Here is a 21,865-nt window from a genome sequence, read left to right as displayed (position 1 = left end):
AAAGTTACTATCAAAAATGAAAGATCTAATTTTATTACATGTAGTAGATATGGCCAGACAAAATTTCCAATAATTATCTGCATCACACACTGCAATTAGGATTGTTTAGACACAAATTTTGTGTGAACCGTGTGCTGCATGCAAATGTAAGCGAAATTGTGAATATCTAAATGACATTTGATTTATTGAAATTTCTGCTTCACATTTGGACTGAATCCAAACCCTCTGTTGAAACAATATTTAATATTTCTTTCGAGAACAGCGAAAATTAAATTTTGTTTGGGAAGGTCTGTGCCTCTTGGTTGGAGGCTAACTTTTGTTTGGCCTGGAGAAATTGAACTTATTTTCACAAAAGATACAGCAATAGGAGAAAGCTGTATTTTACTATTAGATTTTCATTTTTATATTACATAACTGATGTGTGGTAAAATGATTGCTTGGCAAAAAAAACAGAGGTTCAAAAATTAACTTGACATAGCAAATGTTCAAGAAGTTTTCAGACACCTTATCCCTTTTCGGATACTAGAGACTTTTGATAGGTAATCAAAAAACAAATGTATGGCCCCTGGAACCTAGTGATGGACTAGTGATGGTGTCTGTACCTCCCATTGATTAGATACAGCTAGTGGGCTATAACAACTTTTTATCTTGACATTAAAGGCTGCTGCTCCATTCTCACAGGAGAGAAGGTCATGTGACAGAGATCTCTCTGAGTATGTAGCAGAGCTCATAGTGTTAAAGACTGTGGTTACAGATGTCTCCTGCACAGAATAGTGAGGTGCAAGATCTCCTCCATCCCAGTCGGTTATTCTTCAGAATTTTCCCTGTCTGTCTCTGCATCTCATGCTGCAGCCCTTCCCCCACCTTGTCATCAACACTTTGTGCACTGTGCAGAGAAGCTATTAAACAGCACAGGCTATAGACTTCATGTTACTGGTTTACTTATGATTTCTTCCAGCTGTTTACATGTTCCCTGCTCCTCCATGTGATGGAAGGTGCCAGGCTGGTCGCCATATACATCCTGTATGTGCACTGTGCATGTCTCCTGAAGTTACACTTCAAAGTTTTCTTAATTTTGAAGAAAAATTTTACTTCATTAGTGAACATATTGTAAGCTGATAAAACCAATTAAAGTCCAGTGCTGTACTCTTAGCCACAATGTTTTGTTCTCTGTTATCTAATTTTTAGAGATCAGAACTGGTGTCAGGTTTGTCCAATGGGATAAAAAGACTGTCTGCATAATTGGCTTAATACCATTGTAGCCATAAGCCAGACCTGTATGTATAAGATGGTTAATGCAGCATGCAAAAGTTTTAACATAATCCTTTATAGTTCCAGACCCCCCCCCCCCCCCACTGTTTTCGCTCCTCCACCTGCCAATTTATTTTAGTCAATTGTTCTATGCAAAAAGATTTCTCTATCAGTTTTTGGCAAGAGTTAAATAACATGAGGGACAATCAGCAGGAGCTGGTATATTTAATAAGGCAGAAGTGAATCGTCAGGTTCAATACCATTTTTACTGTGACATGTTACTCATTAAACACAGATGAAATGTTGCTTGTCTGGGTCTAGGTGAATATTCGTTTTCAATAACAAGCCGCACATTATTAAGGTATTTGAACATGCTGACTGTTTCTCCAGACTAAAACTTGAATTCTATGTTTAGCTTTTTATGGATGAATGATATAGATAATAAAATTTCATAAAGATCATTGATATTACCTATTTACAACTTCTTGATCGTGTGGAACCACATCCCACCAAAGCCCTGCTATACCTCTATTTCACACATGGGTATCCAAACATATGTTTCTAAAACAGATATGTCCCTCCTTAACTTTTCCTCTTGGCTCAACCTATCCTAAAATCTAAGTGTCAAGATAGGATGGGGAAAAAGAAGTGACCCCTAACACTAAATCCTCCAAAGTGACCCGGGCAACTATACCATCCTAAATGATTACCTGGTCAATGTTCCTTAGACTTAATGATGTGAAGGGAGAAGGGTCAGAGAGTCAACTCAATTTCAGGATTTGCAGAGGCTACGGGCGTGGAGTAGCCAGGCCGGGCACTGGAAGCTGAGGCTACTCTACACCCCAGTAGTCTCTGCAGTTAATTTACATATTACTAAAAGTTTTTAACAACTTAGTATCACATTATCATAGTTTATACGGTTGAATAAAGACACATCTCCATCAAGTTTATCCAAGGAATGGAAGGGATTGGATGAGGAAGGGATTTATGGGAAACAATTCTATATAACATGACCATCAATGTTATTTAGGTGGAAAAACTTTGGTTAGGTTCAAGATTTATTTAATTACAGATTAGGGCAGAGGCAGCAGGTGGATTTTACCATCAGATCTACTTTTGATAGTAGATTCCTCATGGTAGGTTTCCTTTTAGAGGAAAACCAGGTCTTTAAACTTAATTTTGATCAAAAGAGTATAGTACAAAATGGGTTAACGTGGTCAATTAAGGCTACGAGGAGCAACCACATTTAATAATGTTAGACTCATTAAAAACTATTAAGCATGACACACGACACAGTAATATTTACAATACAAAAATGCATAATGGTTTAACTAATTTATCCTTCTTAAGTACTGAGAAGGCTAAAGTTAATTAAAACAGTTATGACTTTATATAAGAACAGCACACCCACTCCTCCCTGTCATATCATCCAGGAAGTTTCACTTAAATGTATTCATAAAGAGACCTTGTCCTTGGTAATACAAAATGACCTGTGTGAGTAATTTTACATCGGTTATTATAATGTAATAGAAGATTCTGCTGAATCCTTAACATAGTGTATAAGTGGTAAATATAGAGATATACATTTAAATGCAATGTTCCGAGTTGATTCAAACTGTTTATTTAAAGGTGGCCTTTACATAGAAATGCCTACTCAATACCACTATTCTGTTAGGACTAAAGAAAGCATAAAGAAGCAGTAAAGAACAATCCTTTCCCCATTACCTGCTCTATAGCACACAAACTCTCACAGTCAGGGGTGGCCCCAGGATGGGCATACCTAGGCAAGTGCCATGGCCCAGAGATGCTGGTGGGCCCACATAAGACTGGACATAAGGAATCCATGGGGTGTGAGGGGGCTTGTATAAAATAACTTTGAGGGGGCTGTATATAAAATAACCATGAGGAGGGTATTTGGTATGATAAACTAGGAAATATTTTAGGGAACAGAAAACTGTTTTAGTTTTGAAATGTTTAATGCCAACAATGGATTTCCCCACAAAGGGGCCTACTGAGGCTCAGTCACCCAGGGGCCTATTTAAAGTTGGAGCCGACACTTCCATAAGTGATGATTAATGACGAGTGGAACCATCACAGGTGTTATTTCTGTTAAATGCTTCAGCTCACGCACTGGTAACACCCACCACAGGTGCTGACACCAATCTTTGGTGTTATGCTTTCCGTGGGCAAAGCAAACCGTCCCATTTTGGAAGCAATCTTGTTACCAGTTGATGAGCCGCATGTAATACCTGTGATCGGTGCAGGTACCAATTGTGGCTGTTAGGCAGATCCAGTGGCCCCATTTTGGCTGCAATCTTGGAGTGTCCATCCTTTGAAAAATGGTGGCATTATGTAAAGGATAGAGGATGTGTAGGACCCGTAGGAGGGTGATTGCTGCAGTACAGGTCCGCTTATTACTAATGATGATCTGAGAGGCTCTGTCATATAATAATAAATATGAAGATAACTATTCAACCTCTTGGGTGTACACTTTTGAAATCCACTTTTTTGTTACCTATTCTTAGAATAGATCATCAATAAATACTATAAAGGTGAAAGAAAGAAAATATATTATATGTCCAACAATCATACATTGCCACAACAGATATGTAAGAGCAAAAATCTATTACTGTATTCATTTATAGTTTAACTCCATTGTTCATTTCACAAGATAAAAATCTAACACTCAATGTGTAATATCTAGCTATTTCTTATTATTTTATATGGTTTCCTACTGATTTAATAGTCATGTAAAGTGGTGTAAAAGGAGTACTCAATTTAGGATAAAACTCTTACACTTATGAATAACTAGTTTGAAGTAAATGTATATTTTACCATTTTTTTTCATCTAGTTTTGCACATATTTTGACCCCAGTGATTGGTAGTTAGAATTTATTACATACTGTATTACCGTATACATGATAAAATGGACATCTGGGAGGAGATATAATTTTGTCAACATAACATACAGATACCTATGTTCTCCTTTATAACTTCTTATTTTAATACCCCATTGAATTTAACAGGAAAAAAATATTTGTGTAACAAGTCTTAAAGGGAACCTGTCACCAGGAGACCCATTTTTAGCACTCCCCCAGTCCCCACAGAGCATAGTTCATACACTGCCAAAGTGTTTTTGTATAAAAAATAGGTTTTACAGAAACAAGATATGTTATATTGTACCTTTCATTAGCATCTGCTGTGCGACTAGGCAGTTGCCTTTTGGGAGGAGCAGGAAAGGAGCAGTTTCCCCCCACCCTTGGGAAACATGTGACCTTTTCAAATATATGAATAACTCCCCACACTCTGGATTGGCTGTAAAGGAGCAGGGGGCGTCGCTAAGCCCAGTGATGGGTGTTTTCATATATTTGAAAAGGTCACATGGAGAAGCTGTTCCCCAAGGGTGGGGTTGGGGGACTGCTCCTTTCCAGCCCCTCCCAAAAGGCAACTGCCTAGTCACACAGCAGATGCTAATGAAAGGTACAATATAACATATCTTTTTTTCTGTAAAACCAATTTTTAATACAAAAACACTTTGGCAGTGTATGTACTATGCTCTGTGGGGACTGGGGGAGTGCTAAAAATGGGTCTCCTGGTGACAGGTTCCCTTTAATTAGAAATTTACTTTGAGGACCTATGGGGTCTCCATGGTAACAGAAAACAAACAAAATTTTTGAAGGCTTATCTTATACTACAATTATTTTTCCTTGTCTTTAACCTCTGACCTTTTGAAGTCTGATCTTATTCTACAATTATTTTTCCTTGTCTTCAACCTCTGCTCTAAAGGAGCTTTCAGGAGTTTTATATTGAGAACCATTGCAGTCTAGCCCAAACAGCTCCTTGGTGTTGGGCTTGATGGTGGACACCAGTAGTCATTAGTGTTGAGTTGACCCAAACCTAAAAGTTTCCTAAACCCAGAGCAAAACTTAATCAGAAGTGTTTATCCCAAACACCCAAACCAATAACACCCACGATCAGTGCTCGCATCGATTGTGGGTATTATGTCTTTAATGACACCGGCAAAGCTATTGATGGAATTTAAATTGAATTGATGCAATTACTCTATGAAATATAAGCCAGCAATACATGTGCACCTCCATTTTGTGTCATGAAATCATAAGGAGCAATAATCCTTGTCACCACCCATATACTGCTGGCATGTAAATACTACCGGCAAAGCTGGCATGGTGTTATCAGGTGTTACTGGTGGTGGATCGGGTTGGGGTTTGAACTCAGACCCAAAAATAATTTTTCAAGGTTTTGATAGAACTGTGCTCATCAATACTAATCATATATTGATGTCCTATCTGGCGGATAGACCCTTAATATTAATGCTTCAATTATATAATAGAGGACAGATGAAAGAGTGTACAGTGTGACAGCAGGATCAGAGTAAGATTTGTCCAAAACAGACTTAGGCTGAATATACAGCGGCGCAATGGAGAGGAGGAGGTGTGACCCCCCCATAGAAATTCACGGTGTATGGGCATGTTCTATCTTTTTCCCATGTATAGAGAGATATCGCTCCATATGGCCATTGCCATCTAAGGGAGGCGTATGTACGGTCACAAGCTTGTGGCCATACATACACCCCCCATAAGGTCGTGTGAATGTGGTCAAATGATGAAATCTAGTATCTATTGGAAGTTTAGTTTGTCAACAGCAGTGGTTAAATAAAAATGTGTTGTAATGATGGAAATTTGCCTTGATTGTAACTGAACTCTTAAAATTGCTATTTCATTACAGTGAAGTATCCATAACATGGTCATCATCAACACTAACTGAACATTTCATGTCTACACAATGAACCCTAACCATTCGGTGTATATCCTCTATACTATAATTACCCCCTTTTATGAGTTTACAATAATGTGACAAATAAATGAAGTGAATAATGGATGATTAATGCAAACACAACTTATCGCTAAGTTAACCCTGCTCTTTGTATGCTAATATCTTCTAGATTAGATCTTCATTGCATGTCAAGTCTCTTCAATCTGATATCTTTATGACTACTTAATCCATCTGCTTAATTCCTCTTTCCGTCAGTTTTGATCTTTATCCTTTGCCCTTTGCTCCATGTGGTCCATATGTTCTTCTAGCAATGGGGGGGTGGGGGCAGCAGATTGCAGGAAGATGAGAAGAGCACTGCTTAGAAATCCAACTATAGGAATAGATGTATATAACCTAGATATAGATAAAGAAAACCCAAGCAGCACCCTACATATGAAGGTATTGAAAAAGTCTCAGTACGATCCAAAACATCACTACTGTTATTCATGGAATAAAGAAGACCACAACTTTATTTACACTAAGCTTTTGGAGTGCTGGTCATTTTTTCTCATTTTATCCTAAATATAGTGTTTATAGTGTGTATAGTGCACTAGAATTTAACCACTTGCTACATACATAGATAGACTTTGCCATGTTTCCTTTGACACTTAACCAGTCTTAGTAAATACTCATATCCATCCATAATTTGACTTTTTGCATTGATTCAATGGCTTTTTAGTGCGATAACAAGATGGAACATGTTATCAGATTCAAGTCAAGCACAGATACATCTGTATTCTGTACATTATCATCAGTAGGTCATTTCCCCCATATACGTATAAGTCGAAACTTTGCATTTGTTATCAACAGCATGTGGCCTCCTATGATTGACAGCTCAGCATTCTCCCATGCTCACCATATGGCTAGAATGACTATACTTATCCAAAGGTTGTAAGACTGACAAATACTGTAATTTTTCTGACATTTCTCACATTATAAATACACACATCCATGTTTATTTTGTAAGATGCAAGGCCAGTGTGAAAACTCATTTTCTAGCCTAGCCATCTGCCAATGGTCATCAAACATGTAAGTGAGTTGGACAACCTTTAGTGACCTGTCAGATACAGAAACTTGCCAACATGGATCAAACCTTTCTGCACTTCATATCGAGCTGGTCTGATGACTCTTTTCAATGTTGAATTTAAAGGTGTTAAATCATTATGTATAGGGGTGTTATGTGACAACGGTTATAATTTGGTTAAACGTATACTATATCGTACAGAATGCAGCTGCAGTAGTCGGTGAGCAGGCGTCACAGTCTTGTCTCTTCCACCCTCATCCAGTTCCCTCCCTTTTCCTGTCATGTGCGTTAAGCAGGCAGGAAGGGGAGGGGGATGGTGTAAAGTAGAGGAAGAATGCATAAGGAGACTTAGACATGGCCACAGAAGCTGCTGCAGCTGGACTCAATGACAGGTAATGTGAAATAAAGTTTTCTTAAGTACTGGAATGATATAGAATGCTGACAAAGGCATTTTTAAAATCAGCAAAGATTAGGCTATTGGAACCTGTCACCAGCTAAAAATTGCATTCCTGGTTCAAGTTAGCTCCTTGAAAATGTATAGAAAAGAGTCAGAACATACAGGGCATCACAGCTTTCCTCTATAGGGCTACATAGCTGCTGATCAGTTATACTATCCATGTTGCCTATTGTTCACAGCCTAAAATGAATAGTGGGTGCTTGAGTTTCAAAATTGGGCAACACAGAAATGTATGAAGCTGACATTGTCAGCATTTTTTTTTAAATGAACAACGTTTTAAATGTTTTTGGTTTTAGTGTTAGTGGAAAGCGGAGATAAAGTGGCATTTTAAAAACCAAGACAAGATGCAAACCATAAAATTCATTCATTTTTTTGTCTTCTGCTTTCCAGACAAAGAAGCTTGGTAACGACCAATGGGTCTTCTTTTACAGCTACCACTTCTTGTCTTCACACAATAAGACAACTCACTAACTTTGGGGGAGATTTATCATTCGCTTATGCGTTAGTATATGGGGACAGACCCGCCCCTGCAGCAGTGCTGGATACTTCCAGAGGCTTAGGCCTCTTAATGTACCTGTGGGTGTTTGAGACTGGGTTCAAAACTACATCAGATGTTAGTTGGCATAGTTTTGGACTAAAACCATGTAAATATTCAAGGTGAACATTTTCATGGTTAAGCCAGGGCAAAGGAGCGAGGCAGGAACACCCCACACTGGCCCATGCCCCCTTAACACCTCCTCCATGCCTAATCAGCATAGAGATGGTGTGAAGGGGAAAATATCACAATTACTGGTGTTTTGCAAGTTTTCAGGTGCATGACTATCTATGAGAGGATTGTAGCAAATCTTTACCTTAAAGGACACCCATCACCAGATGAAGGATTGTAAACCAAACATACAGACATACTGGTATATGCTCACTCGGACAGGATCTGCTGTTCTTTTAGCTTCTTATTCCCTGTTTTTTTAAGAAAAAAAGGGCTTTAAAAATACAACTATCAATTTTACCAGTAGCTGAAATACAGTAACTGTGAAGACCTGAACATATGTTGAAAGACTAAAACAATCATCTACAACCTGTGGCTCTACAGCCGATGTAAAAACACAAACCTCTGCCTTCCCTGATCCCGCACAGCTGCTCAAGAAGCAACCTTATGCAGTTTATGGTGTATACACAGTCAAATGTGGTAAAATATAAGTGGTGACAAATGAGAGGCCATATGCAAACAGAATAATAGAGCATCCTGTTTCTCATAGTACCAGAAGTCCCCGGGTTACGTGCAAGATACGTTATACAGGTTTGTTCTTAAGTTGAATTTGTATGTATGTCGGAACTGTATATTTTAGAATTGTAACCCCAGTCAAAATGTTTTTTGACTCATGGAGTCAACTGTGTCCGTAATTTCCATTCATTATTACTTATGTTTTTGCTACTTTCGAAAACCTTTAAATATTGGTAAAAACTAAATGCAACTTACATAAATGGAAAGTTACATTTCTATTAGTTTATGGTTACATTTAAAGGGCTGCATCCTTGACTGACACATTATTTTCAGTAGATATTAAAGGGGACTTTACTGTATTTGTCAGATTAGCTTTTCAGAGTCAAATTCTCTCTCCAAAAATGCTTGATTTAAACAGCATAATGCACCCTTTGGGTACATTCACACACACGTATGCACGCCCATCCATAGAAAACAGCGATGCACGGCTGCACACGTGGGGAAAGATAGAACATTCTCTATCTTTTCCAGTGTACGGTGCACAATGGTGCCACACGTGTGGCACTGTACCATCATTGGGGCACCATTACCATCTATGAGGACATATATGCGGGCACAAATTTGCGGCCGCATATACATGTCCCGGACGATTATGTGAATGAGGCCTTAGTTTTAGAATTATTGTTGGAATTCATGACTTAATTTCTTATATCTTAATGTTTTCTCTTATTTTTACTCTTTTTTGGACAAAGATTTGCAAGTATTTCAACCATCCAGCAAGTTCCCTGTGACTTCTTATTCCATTTTATGCCTTATGTATCACAAAAGGAAATCTACCTCATGGATACAGTGCTTTCAAGTTCACTAGTTAGGATCTGTTTTTGCTTCAAAAAGCTTTTTGAGAAAACTGTCTTTTAAAACTATGCAAATGAGCCCCTGGGGCTCCTGGTAAGATCATAGAAGCCCCTTCAGTCTAATTATTCATACCTTCATTTAAGGTTTCTGCCTGTTTCCTCCCTCCCCAGACACACAGAGAGCCAAACTTTGGTGTGAATAATTAGCAGACGAAAGAGTAAGTAGGAACTTTTGTGACATAACCAGAAGCCCCTGAGGCTCATTGGCATCCTTTTAAAAGATGTTTTCTCCAAAACTAAACCATTAGAAGCAAAAAGAAGAATGGAAGTAAGTGTGCTTGGATTAAAACAATGCATCCGAGTGGCAGATTTCATCTTTGAACAGGTACGCCGAGGTGTTGCTTGCTGTTGTTTTGGAAAACAAAGTAAGTCGAAAATAGAGGTTTAAATTTTAACCACTACAGTATTGTATGAAATTTGAGGGCGGGCGGGCGTATAAGTTATCTAGCCTCTAGTATTAGTATTGTAGGTGTCAATTTTCTTTCAGCGTCTACCATCCTGACACGACTCATCTACCATATGTCATACCATAAAAATGTAAATAGCGTAGAGTCGATGCGCTTTTTATTCTGTTTTATCAACAAAAAAGGCATTTCACAAAGAGAACTAATAGCCATACATTGGCAGGGTTTTCAAAGAGAAATCTGGCAAATGATCTATAATCTAATTATAACACATTCCTCAGACTCAATCTGATTGCCTTCCCCTCTAAAACACATAACAAACAGCTTCAATTTGCTATGTACATTAGAAATAAAAAAATGCATGTCAGGTGAAGGAAGTAAAGGAGGTGAGATCGGGGGATATGGGAAATTTATATTGAAATTTATTATAATGTATTTCAGGCATTTTTATTAATATTGCTGTTTAAATCAGCTCATATGGAAGAAGTCGAAATACCTTAACTCTTAGCATTGCATTTAAATGTATAGGAATAATTACCGGTAGATCAGAGATGGCTCTAATGAAAAGGTGCTTGTCATCTGTGGCACTGGCTTTTGGCTAGAAGCTTTCCCAAAAAAAATGCTCATTACATAGAATCCCCCTGCTGAGACCCCCAGTGAGGAGCTGCACTATGTAGAGGAATCAGATATTACCACTGTGGTTTTAAAGTGTTACATGTTAAATATTCTAGGTGAACAGGCTCCCTATTTAATGTATAGATAGACTGGGGCCTACATGGAGAGAGGTGGCCTTTCCAGCCTCTGATAAATTGGTAGAATGATCCGCTTCATTCTAATTGCTGTTTTGCTTGTAATATCCTATATTACCACATGTGTGTTGGGGTATTGTGAAAGTTTTTCTAATATATTTTATTTAAAAAGTCTGCTTAGTTTTTAAAGAAACAGACTGCAATGATCCCTCTTGTAGAGATCCGCATTCCAACCCGTACAGTGTGCGTCTATGGGGCTGACTATGAACATACATCTAATCTACATCTAACTTCTTTATATACTGAGGCTGCATTTACATGAATGGGGGCGGGCAAATGTGAGCCATGCTGGAGAGGAGGAGGGGCTACCCCTCCCATCTCCATTGAAAATAATGCCGCACAGCCATAAATACAGCTTAAGATAGAGCATGCTCTATATTTTTTCAGCTACGGAAGAGTACGGTGAGAACATATTGTGCACACCTGACCATTTCATGTGGCTATTGCCGACTATGGGGGACATCTGTCCAACGTACGTCCCCTTCACAGTCTTAGGGCTCATGATGCTGCAGCAAATTGTGCAGCTGTATCAATGGCCCCATATGTTTGTGTGAATGAAAGCTAAACTGAATTTCTTAGTTCAAAGTATGTTAGAAAATGTGAGTTGTGTTGTGCAAGACTTTAAAATACCGTACAAAGGGTGGGGATTTTTCAAATGGCAATCATTTTTTCACTGTTGGGTTTTATTACTGCAGGTTTTTATGTGACATTTGAGAAACATGTACTCAAACTTGCCAGGGCCTGCCATACGGGGGATATATCAGTGTGTTTGACTGGTTTTCTGATGGTAATTTTTCGACTATCACTATTTGTGATGTAACATTTGAGAGAAGTTACTCAATTTGTCACAAAATTTTCAGTTTTTTGAGAAATTTGACAATAAAAAAATACAATTACTTGTTGATGGGTGGTTTAGTGCCAGAGTTGGTGAGTTTTATGGCTGAATCCTGAATCATTTTTTTTCTGGGAATTTTTATATAAAAAGTTCCAATTTGTACCTTGGATATGCTCGACAAGCCAAAAAAGTGATAAATTCCCCCTAGAACATTATATCTGATGTCATGAAGTTCTGGTAGGCAACCACCAAACACATGTTTGGTTAAGTCTTAGTTATTTTTTTAAGTCTTTGATGAACGATTAAATACAAAACATTTTCAAAATATAAAACACAGATTTTTTTTTAGACAAGAATTTCCGTGCCTACATGTTTATAATGTTTTTGAACTTGTTGTTTTTTGGGTCAGGGGTAATTTTTTTTTTGTAAATAATTTTCTGTAATATATAATTGACTGATTGTGTTTTTAACAGCTTATTTCATATATACATTTAGCAAATTTGTATTAAATATAAAACTCTTATTATGAATTCATAGCTTTGGCTATTATTGCTTTTATATAAAACAGACTAGTAATGTAGTAGGTTGCTGAGCTGGCGGGCCGATAGAGAAATATTACAGTTCTGAGTATCAATTAGAAACAGTGTGACAGAGAGCATGTATATAATCTTATAGCTTCATGGTGGGCAAAGGAGCAAGCAAGGGCAAACATAGAGCGTGCTTTGTATGGTGTATAGTGCTGATCTTGACATGGCCACCAACATGGGCTTTGGAGAAGATAATAATTATGTCTTCAGCCTTTCGTACTAGCAAAACAGCCCCACAGTGCATGCAGCACCACCACATAGACAGGTTCAAGTAGACCCCTGGACTGCTAATGTAAAAACCCAGATGTCAGCCTCGCTAAGAAAAAATTATCAATAACAACAGGCCCTTAGCGCTGAACATGTAAGGCCACAAGGTCAGACCGAATGAGCTTCACAACACCTGTCAAGACAGTTTTGTGAACAATTATTTCTCCAGTCATTGCCAACAACCAAAAAAGCCAATGTATCTGAATAGCAAGTGCAATACTGGAAACAAATTGTTAAAAGAAATTATAGCAACAACATAAAATGTGTCCACAAAATGCAAAGGAAAAAATGTTTATAGCCTATCACAGAAAAAAAAATATTTTCATGAATGGATTGAGGGTTATTATAAAACATGAATTTAATTAAAATTATTTGTTGAAGATATCTACACATATCTATCTCTGCATAAATATAAAATTATATAGTTTGTTTTCACAGAAATTCTAACATTTTCTAGCAGTTGTTGACAAATACTGATAAGTGGACCCAAACCGCAATTTTCAAGTTTATCCTCTGAAACCGAGATTCAGTTGGAATTTGGGTCCTGGTTCGTCTGCTCCCCCCTTCATTGTTAACGCCTGCCAGAATTGTTCATGAAATATAACTGTTTAAATGCCACTAGCTCTACAAGCCACCATTTCGAAGAGGAACAGAGCTCTTCAAAGGCGTCATGGGGAGCGATTAACCCTCCCAAAATGGTGGCACACGGCCATCATAGGATCAGGGTCCACTCATTACTATTAAAAATTCTCTGCATTGAGAAAACCACTTCCTCAGGATTAGAGATGAGCGAACATGCTCGTCCGAGCTTGATGCTCGGTCGAGCATTAGGGTACTCGAAACTGCTCGTTACTCGGACGAATACTTCGCCCGCTCGAGAAAATGGCAGCTCCGCCGTTTTGCTTTTTGGCGGCCAGAAACAGAGCCAATCACAAGCCAGGAGACTCTGCACTCCACCCAGCATGACGTGGTACCCTTACACGTCGATAGCAGTGGTTGGCTGGCCAGATCAGGTGACCCTGGGATAGACTAGCCGCTGGCCGCGCTGCTCGGATCATTCTGTCTCTGGATGCCGCTAGGGAGAGAGCTGCTGCTGCTCAGGGAAAGCGTTAGGGTGTTCTATTAGCTTACTGTTAGGCAGGAGTGATTCTCAAAGAACCCAACAGCCCTTCTTAGGGCTACAATAACGTTCTACTTTTTTTATTTTAATTTGCATCTTTTACCATTTTGTGAGGAATTAGCAGGGGGACTTGCTACCGTTGTGTTTAGCTCTTAGTGGCACACATATCCATAGCAAAGACCGAAGTGGGAAAATTCAGTAGGGGTTGGATTTCTATTAGGCAATAACTCAGTGTCATCTCATCTGGCATAGTACTGTGCTTCCTTTGATACTTGGCTAGAAAATAGCCATAGGAGAATACAAACAGCTTCTTGAAGCCTACAGTAGCGTTCTATATATTTGATTTCTGGTTGATCTGCTGGTGACTGTAGTTTCTGCAGTGCATGTACTTGCCAATTCTGAGCAATTTGTAGTGGGACTTGCGACCGCTGTGTTCTGCGCTTAGTGGCGCACATATCCATAGCAAAGGCTGAAGTGGCAAAATTCAGTAGGGGTTGGATTTCTATTAGACAATAACTCAGTGTCATCTCATCTGGCATAGTACTGTGCTTCCTTTGATACTTGGCTAGAAAATAGCCATAGGAGAATACAAACAGCTTCTTGAAGCCTACAGTAGCGTTCTATATATTTGATTTCTGGTTGATCTGCTGGTGACTGTAGTTTCTGCAGTGCATGTACTTGCCAATTCTGAGCAATTTGTAGTGAGACTTGCGACCGCTGTGTTCTGCGCTTAGTGGCGCACATATCCATAGCAAAGGCTGAAGTGGCAAAATTCAGTAGGGGTTGGATTTCTATTAGGCAATAACTCAGTGTCATCTCATCTGGCATAGTACTGTGCTTCCTTTGATACTTGGCTAGAAAATAGCCATAGGAGAATACAAACAGCTTCTTGAAGCCTACAGTAGCGTTCTATATATTTGATTTCTGGTTGATCTGCTGGTGACTGTAGTTTCTGCAGTGCATGTACTTGCCAATTCTGAGCAATTTGTAGTGGGACTTGCGACCGCTGTGTTCTGCGCTTAGTGGCGCACATATCCATAGCAAAGGCTGAAGTGGCAAAATTCAGTAGGGGTTGGATTTCTATTAGGCAATAACTCAGTGTCATCTCATCTGGCATAGTACTGTGCTTCCTTTGATACTTGGCTAGAAAATAGCCATAGGAGAATACAAACAGCTTCTTGAAGCCTACAGTAGCGTTCTATATATTTGATTTCTGGTTGATCTGCTGGTGACTGTAGTTTCTGCAGTGCATGTACTTGCCAATTCTGAGCAATTTGTAGTGAGACTTGCGACCGCTGTGTTCTGCGCTTAGTGGCGCACATATCCATAGCAAAGGCTGAAGTGGCAAAATTCAGTAGGGGTTGGATTTCTATTAGGCAATAACTCAGTGTCATCTCATCTGGCATAGTACTGTGCTTCCTTTGATACTTGGCTAGAAAATAGCCATAGGAGAATACAAACAGCTTCTTGAAGCCTACAGTAGCGTTCTATATATTTGATTTCTGGTTGATCTGCTGGTGACTGTAGTTTCTGCAGTGCATGTACTTGCCAATTCTGAGCAATTTGTAGTGGGACTTGCGACCGCTGTGTTCTGCGCTTAGTGGCGCACATATCCATAGCAAAGGCTGAAGTGGCAAAATTCAGTAGGGGTTGGATTTCTATTAGGCAATAACTCAGTGTCATCTCATCTGGCATAGTACTGTGCTTCCTTTGATACTTGGCTAGAAAATAGCCATAGGAGAATACAAACAGCTTCTTGAAGCCTACAGTAGCGTTCTATATATTTGATTTCTGGTTGATCTGCTGGTGACTGTAGTTTCTGCAGTGCATGTACTTGCCAATTCTGAGCAATTTGTAGTGGGACTTGCGACCGCTGTGTTCTGCGCTTAGTGGCGCACATATCCATAGCAAAGGCTGAAGTGGCAAAATTCAGTAGGGGTTGGATTTCTATTAGGCAAGAACTCAGTGTCATCTCATCTGGCATAGTACTGTGCTTCCTTTGATACTTGGCTAGAAAATAGCCATAGCAATAGGATAGCATTGTTTGGTTTTAAAAACTCAAAAAAAAACAAAAAACACAAAAAAAAAAAAAAAAACACAAAAAAAAACAAAAAAAAGTAAAAAAAAAAATAAAGTTATAACTCTCATTTTAAAAATGTTTAACCCGAGGGCTAGGGGTAGAGGACGAGGGCGGGGACGTGGGCGTCCAACTACTGCAGGGGTCAGAGGCCGTGGTCCTGGGCGGGGTGAGACACCACCTGCTGATGAGGGAGCAGGGGAACGCCGCAGAGCTACACTCCCTAGGTTCATGTCTGAAGTTACTGGGACTCGTGGTAGAGCACTGTTGAGGCCAGAACAGTGCGAACAGGTGATGTCGTGGATTGCTGACAATGCTTCGAGCAATTTGTCCACCACCAGTCAGTCTTCCACGCAGTCCACCCATGTCACCGAAATCGCCACTCCTCCAGCTCCTGCACCTCAGCCTCCTCCCCCCCAGTCTGCCCCCTCCCAGGAAAATTTGGCATTTGAACCGGCATACTCTGAGGAACTGTTTTCTGGACCCTTCCCACAGTCACAAACCACTTGTCCGGTTGCTGCTGAGCAATTTTCCGATGCCCAGGTTTTCCACCAGTCACAGTCTGTGGGTGATGATGACCTTCTTGACGTAGTGGAAGTGTGTAAAGAGGTGTCCGACGATGAGGAGACACGGTTGTCAGACAGTGGGGAAGTTGTTGTCAGGGCAGGAAGTCCGAGGGGGGAGCAGACTGAGGGATCGGAGGATGATGAGGTGACAGACCCAAGCTGGGTTGAGAGGCCGGGTGAACACAGTGCTTCTGAGACGGAGGAGAGTCCTCGACCTGAACAGGTTGGAAGAGGCAGTGGTGGGGCCAGACGGAGAGGCAGGGCCAGAGCTGGTGCATCAGCGCCACTGTCAACTAGTGAAGCTCCCGTGGTGAGGGCTCTTGCGGCGAGGGCTAGATCTTCAGAAGTGTGGAGGTTCTTTAAGGAAACACCGGATGACCGACGGACTGTGGTGTGCAACATTTGCCAAACCAGGCTCAGCAGGGGTTCCACCACTACTAGCTTAACTACCACCAGTATGCGCAGGCATATGAATGCTAAGCACCCCACTCAGTGGCAACAAGCCCGTTCACCTCCGGCCGTGCACACCACTGCTCCTTCCCCTGTGTCAGCTGCTAGTCAGCCCCCTGCCCAGGACCCTGCCACAAAAACCCCATCGTCGCCTCCACGATCCTCCACAGCATCCACCAGCGTTCAGCTCTCCATACCCCAGACGCTGGAGCGGAAACGCAAATATAGTGCAACCCACCCGCACGCCCAAGCCCTTAATGTGCACATCTCCAGATTGCTTAGCCTGGAGATGCTGCCCTATAGGCTAGTAGAGACCGAGGCCTTTCGCAACCTCATGGCGGCGGCCGCCCCTCGGTATTCGGTCCCCAGCCGCCACTACTTTTCCCGATGTGCCGTCCCAGCCCTGCACCAGCACGTGTCAGACAACATCATCCGTGCCCTGACCAACGCCGTTTCTGACAAGGTCCACCTGACCACGGACACGTGGACGAGTGCTGCCGGGCAGGGCCACTATATATCGCTGACGGCACATTGGGTTAACTTGGTGGAGGCTGGGACCGAGTCTGACCCTGGGGCTGCTCATATACTGCCGACGCCGAGGATTGCGGGGCCTACCTCGGTCCAGGTGTTTCAGGCCTACTATGCCTCCTCCTCCTCCCACCCCTCCTCCACCTCCTCCTCCGAACTACCATCCGTGGGCACGGCGCCATCAGTCGGTAGCTCTAGGCACAGCAGCAGTGCCGTCGCTAAGCGACAGCAGGCGGTGCTCAAACTGCTGAGCCTAGGCGACAAAAGGCACACCGCCCAAGAGCTATTACAGGGCATCACGGCGCAGACTGATCTGTGGCTGGCACCGCTGAACCTCAAGCCGGGAATGGTTGTGTGTGACAACGGCCGTAACCTGGTGGCGGCTCTGCAACTCGGCAGACTGACACATGTGCCATGCCTGGCCCATGTGTTAAATCTGATAGTGCAGCGTTTCCTCAAGACATACCCCAATCTGTCTGATTTGCTCACGAAGGTGCGCCGCATCTGTGCGCATTTCAGGAAGTCCAGCCCAGATGCTGCCACTCTCAGGGCAGCGCAGCGCCGCCTCCAACTGCCCGCTCACCGACTGTTGTGCGACGTGCCCACGAGGTGGAATTCAACACTGACCATGTTATCCAGAGTTTACCAGCAGCGCAGAGCGATTGTAGACTGCCAGATGTCAACTTCCACCAGAACTGGTAGTCAGGTCAGTCAGCTTCCTCAAGTCTACAATGAGGAGTGGACGTGGATGTCTGATATCTGTCAGGTGCTGAGTAACTTTGAGGAGTCAACACAGATGGTCAGTGGCGATGCCGCCATCATCAGCCTCACCATCCCGCTGCTTGGCCTGTTGAAAAACTCTCTGGTCAGCATGAAGTCGGAAGCTTTGCGCTCGTCACAAGAGACGGGGGAAGAATATTCCCTTGTTGATAGCCAAAGCACCCTGAGGTCTGTTTCTCAGCGCATATCGGAGGAGGTGGAGGTGGAGGAGGATGAGGAGGAAGAGGAGGAGAATGTTGGCGAGACACAAGAGGGGACCATTGTTGAGTCCTTCACTGTTCAGCGTGTATGGGCAGAAGAAGAGGAGTTGGAGGAGTTGGAGGAGGAGGAAATGGACAGTCAGGCCAGTGAGGGGAGTGAATTCTTACGCGTTGGTACTCTGGCGCATATGGCAGATTTCATGCTAGGCTGCCTATCCCGTGACCCTCGCGTTCAAAGAATTTATTCCAGCACCGATTACTGGGTGTTCACTCTCCTGGACCCACGGTACAAGCAAAATCTTCCCACTCTCATCCCTGGAGAGGAAAGGAGTGTGAGAATGCATGAATACCAGCAGGCCCTGGTGCACAAGCTGAAACAGTATTTCCCTTCTGACAGCGCTAGCGGCAGAGTGCGTAGTTCTGCGGGACAAGTAGCGAGGGAGAGTAGGCGAGCAGGCAGCTTGTCCAGCACTGGCAAGGGTACGCTTTACAAGGCTTTTGCCAGCTTTATGTCACCCCAGCAAGACACTGTCACCTGTCCCCAGTCTCGGCAGAGTAGGGCTGATCTTTACAGAAAGATGGTGAGGGAGTACGTAGCTGACCATACCATCGTCCTAAATGATCACACAGCTCCCTACAACTACTGGGTTTCAAAGCTGGACATGTGGCACGAACTGGCGCTGTACGCCTTGGAGGTTCTTGCCTGCCCTGCCGCTAGCGTCTTGTCCGAGCGGGTTTTCAGTGCAGCTGGTGGCATCATCACCGATAAGCGTACACGCCTGTCGACTGACAGCGCTGACAGGCTGACGCTTATTAAAATGAATAAAGGCTGGATTTCTCAGAATTTCCAATCTCCACCAGGTGAAGGAAGCTCAACCTGAATAATTGATCCACTCCTCCTCCTCCTCATTTTCCTCCTTCTCCTCCTCTTTGTACAGTAAAGCAGAGGAAACTGGCTATTTTTTGACAGGGCCCACTGGCTCTTGCTATAGTACTTCATGCATTTAATTTTTCTGGAGGGCCACCTACCCGGTCCTCTGTTTGAAACAATTTTTGTGAGTGCCACATACAGGCACTCAATCTATTCCATTTTACTGCAGGGCCACCTACCTGCTCCTCTGGTTTGAACAATTTTTGGGACTGCCACATACAGGCACTCAATCTATTCCATTTTACTGGAGGGCCACCTACCTGCTCCTCTGGTTTGAAACATTTTTGGGACTGCCACATACAGGCACTCAATCTATTCCATTTTACTGCAGGGCCACCTACCTGCTCCTCTGGTTTGAACAATTTTTGGGACTGCCACATACAGGCACTCAATCTATTCCATTTTACTGGAGGGCCACCTACCTGCTCCTCTGGTTTGAACAATTTTTGGGACTGCCACATACAGGCACTCAATCTATTCCATTTTACTGGAGGGCCACCTACCTGCTCCTCTGGTTTGAAACATTTTTGGGACTGCCACATACAGGCACTCAATCTATTCCATTTTACTGCAGGGCCACCTACCTGCTCCTCTGGTTTGAACAATTTTTGGGACTGCCACATACAGGCACTCAATCTATTCCATTTTACTGCAGGGCCACCTACCTGCTCCTCTGGTTTGAACAATTTTTGGGACTGCCACATACAGGCACTCAATCTATTCCATTTTACTGCAGGGCCACCTACCTGCTCCTCTGGTTTGAAACATTTTTGGGACTGCCACATACAGGCACTCAATCTATTCCATTTTACTGCAGGGCCACCTACCTGCTCCTCTGGTTTGAAACATTTTTGGGACTGCCACATACAGGCACTCAATCTATCCCATTTTACTGGAGGGCCACCTACCTGCTCCTCTGGTTTGAAAAATGTTTGGGACTGCCACATACAGGCACTATCCAAATTAAATTGTCTCCATAGCAGCCTCCACACGTTGTCTCCATTGCTACCTCCAAAAGTCGTCCATATAGCTGCCTCCATACATCGTCCCTTTATCAAACGAGGTGTGTCAGGCAGAAATTTGGGTTGTTTTCATGGATTCCACATCAAAGTTGTTAACTTTGTCGCCACCCTGCTGTGTTATCCACAAAATATACTGGCAAACTTTTACCATTTACGGATATTATTTCAGCGCTTCTTGCGCAGATGTTTACATTCCCCTCACCCGGCATATCCTAAACTTATAAGAACGCTACTACACTTGATCTTATACAAAAGGTTCTTAGAAGTGCTGTTTGGGGAGTAGCCTAGAGACAGGGGCTTGGATTGGCGAAAGCTCGCCTGGCAGCGGAACGCCAGCTCCATGCGCATCATGCGCTTCTTGCGCATCTGTTTACATTCCCCTCACCCGCCATATCCCAAACTTATGAGAACGCTACTACACTTAACTTGGTGCAGGCTGGGACCGAGTCTGACCCTGGGGCTGGTCATATACTGCCGACGCAGAGAATTGCGGGGCCTACCTCGGTCCAGGTCTCAAAGGCCTACTATACCTCCTCCCACCCCTCCTCCACCTCCTCCTCCTCCGAATTACCATCCGTGGGCATGGCGCCATCAGTCGGTAGCTCTAGGCACAGCAGCAGTGCCGTCGCTAAGCGACAGCAGGCGGTGCTGAAACTGCTGAGCCTAGGCGATAAAAGGCACACCGCCCAAGAGCTATTACAGGGCATTCCACATCAAAGTTGTTAACTTTGTCGCCACCCTGCTGTGTAATCCCCAAAATATACTTGCAAACTTTTACCATTTAGGGATATTATTTCAGCGCTTCTTGCGCATCTGTTTACATTCCCCTCACCCGGCATATCCTAAACTTATAAGAACGCTACTACACTTGATCTTATACAAAAGGTTCTTAGAAGTGCTGTTTGGGGAGTAGCCTAGAGACACGGGCTTGGATTGGCGAAAGCTCGCCTGGCAGCGGAGCGCCAGCTCCATGCCAAGATCCAACTAACATAGTTTTAACTGCAGCACCTTTAATCTACTACTAGTTCACTGCCTCCATACATGGTCCCCTTATCAAACGAGCTGTGTCAGGCAGAATTTTGGGTTGTTTTCATGGCTTCCATGTTAACTTTGTCGCCACCCTGCTGTGTAATCCACAAAATATACTGGCAAACTTTTATCATGTACCGATATTATTTGAGCGCTTCTTGCTCACCTCCTTTGGTTCCTCTCTGCTACCCATTGGTTTGAAGCCTGAGTCCATTTAGGGTATGTTGCCATGCCTGCCGCTGCTGCCGCTGCCTCTGCATGCCGTCCCCTATAGTGTCAGGGTCAATTATTGGATGTTTTAGATGCTATCTAGCTTCATTCTGTCACTCTGTCATGGCCATGCTGTTGCCCATAATTTTGGCATAATGGTGCGATTATGCAGCCTCAGAGGCATCCATGCATGCTGCCCCTGCTGTTTCCTGTCCATTTCCGTGGTGTTTCCATCCTTTTCTGAGGTTCCCAGGTGTTTGGCCAAGCTTCCCTGTGCAGAGCCTTGGTCCCCTTGAAAAATGCTCGAGTCTCCCATTGACTTCAATGGGGTTCGTTATTCGAGACGAGC

At 42.6% G+C, this 21,865-nt stretch overlaps 1 protein-coding gene across 3 annotated transcripts in view; it reads left to right on the top strand.

Moving 5' to 3' along the window:
* CADM2 (cell adhesion molecule 2) overlaps positions 1-21,865 on the top strand; it is a 1,001,095-nt gene that overhangs the window by 497,881 nt on the left and 481,349 nt on the right. The window lies entirely within an intron of this gene.

This window comes from Engystomops pustulosus, chromosome 2 (genome assembly GCF_040894005.1).
Source record: "Engystomops pustulosus chromosome 2, aEngPut4.maternal, whole genome shotgun sequence".
Lineage (NCBI taxonomy): Eukaryota > Metazoa > Chordata > Amphibia > Anura > Leptodactylidae > Engystomops > Engystomops pustulosus.
Note: the sequence above shows the minus strand (reverse complement) of the source record. Positions and strands in the feature narration are given on the sequence as shown.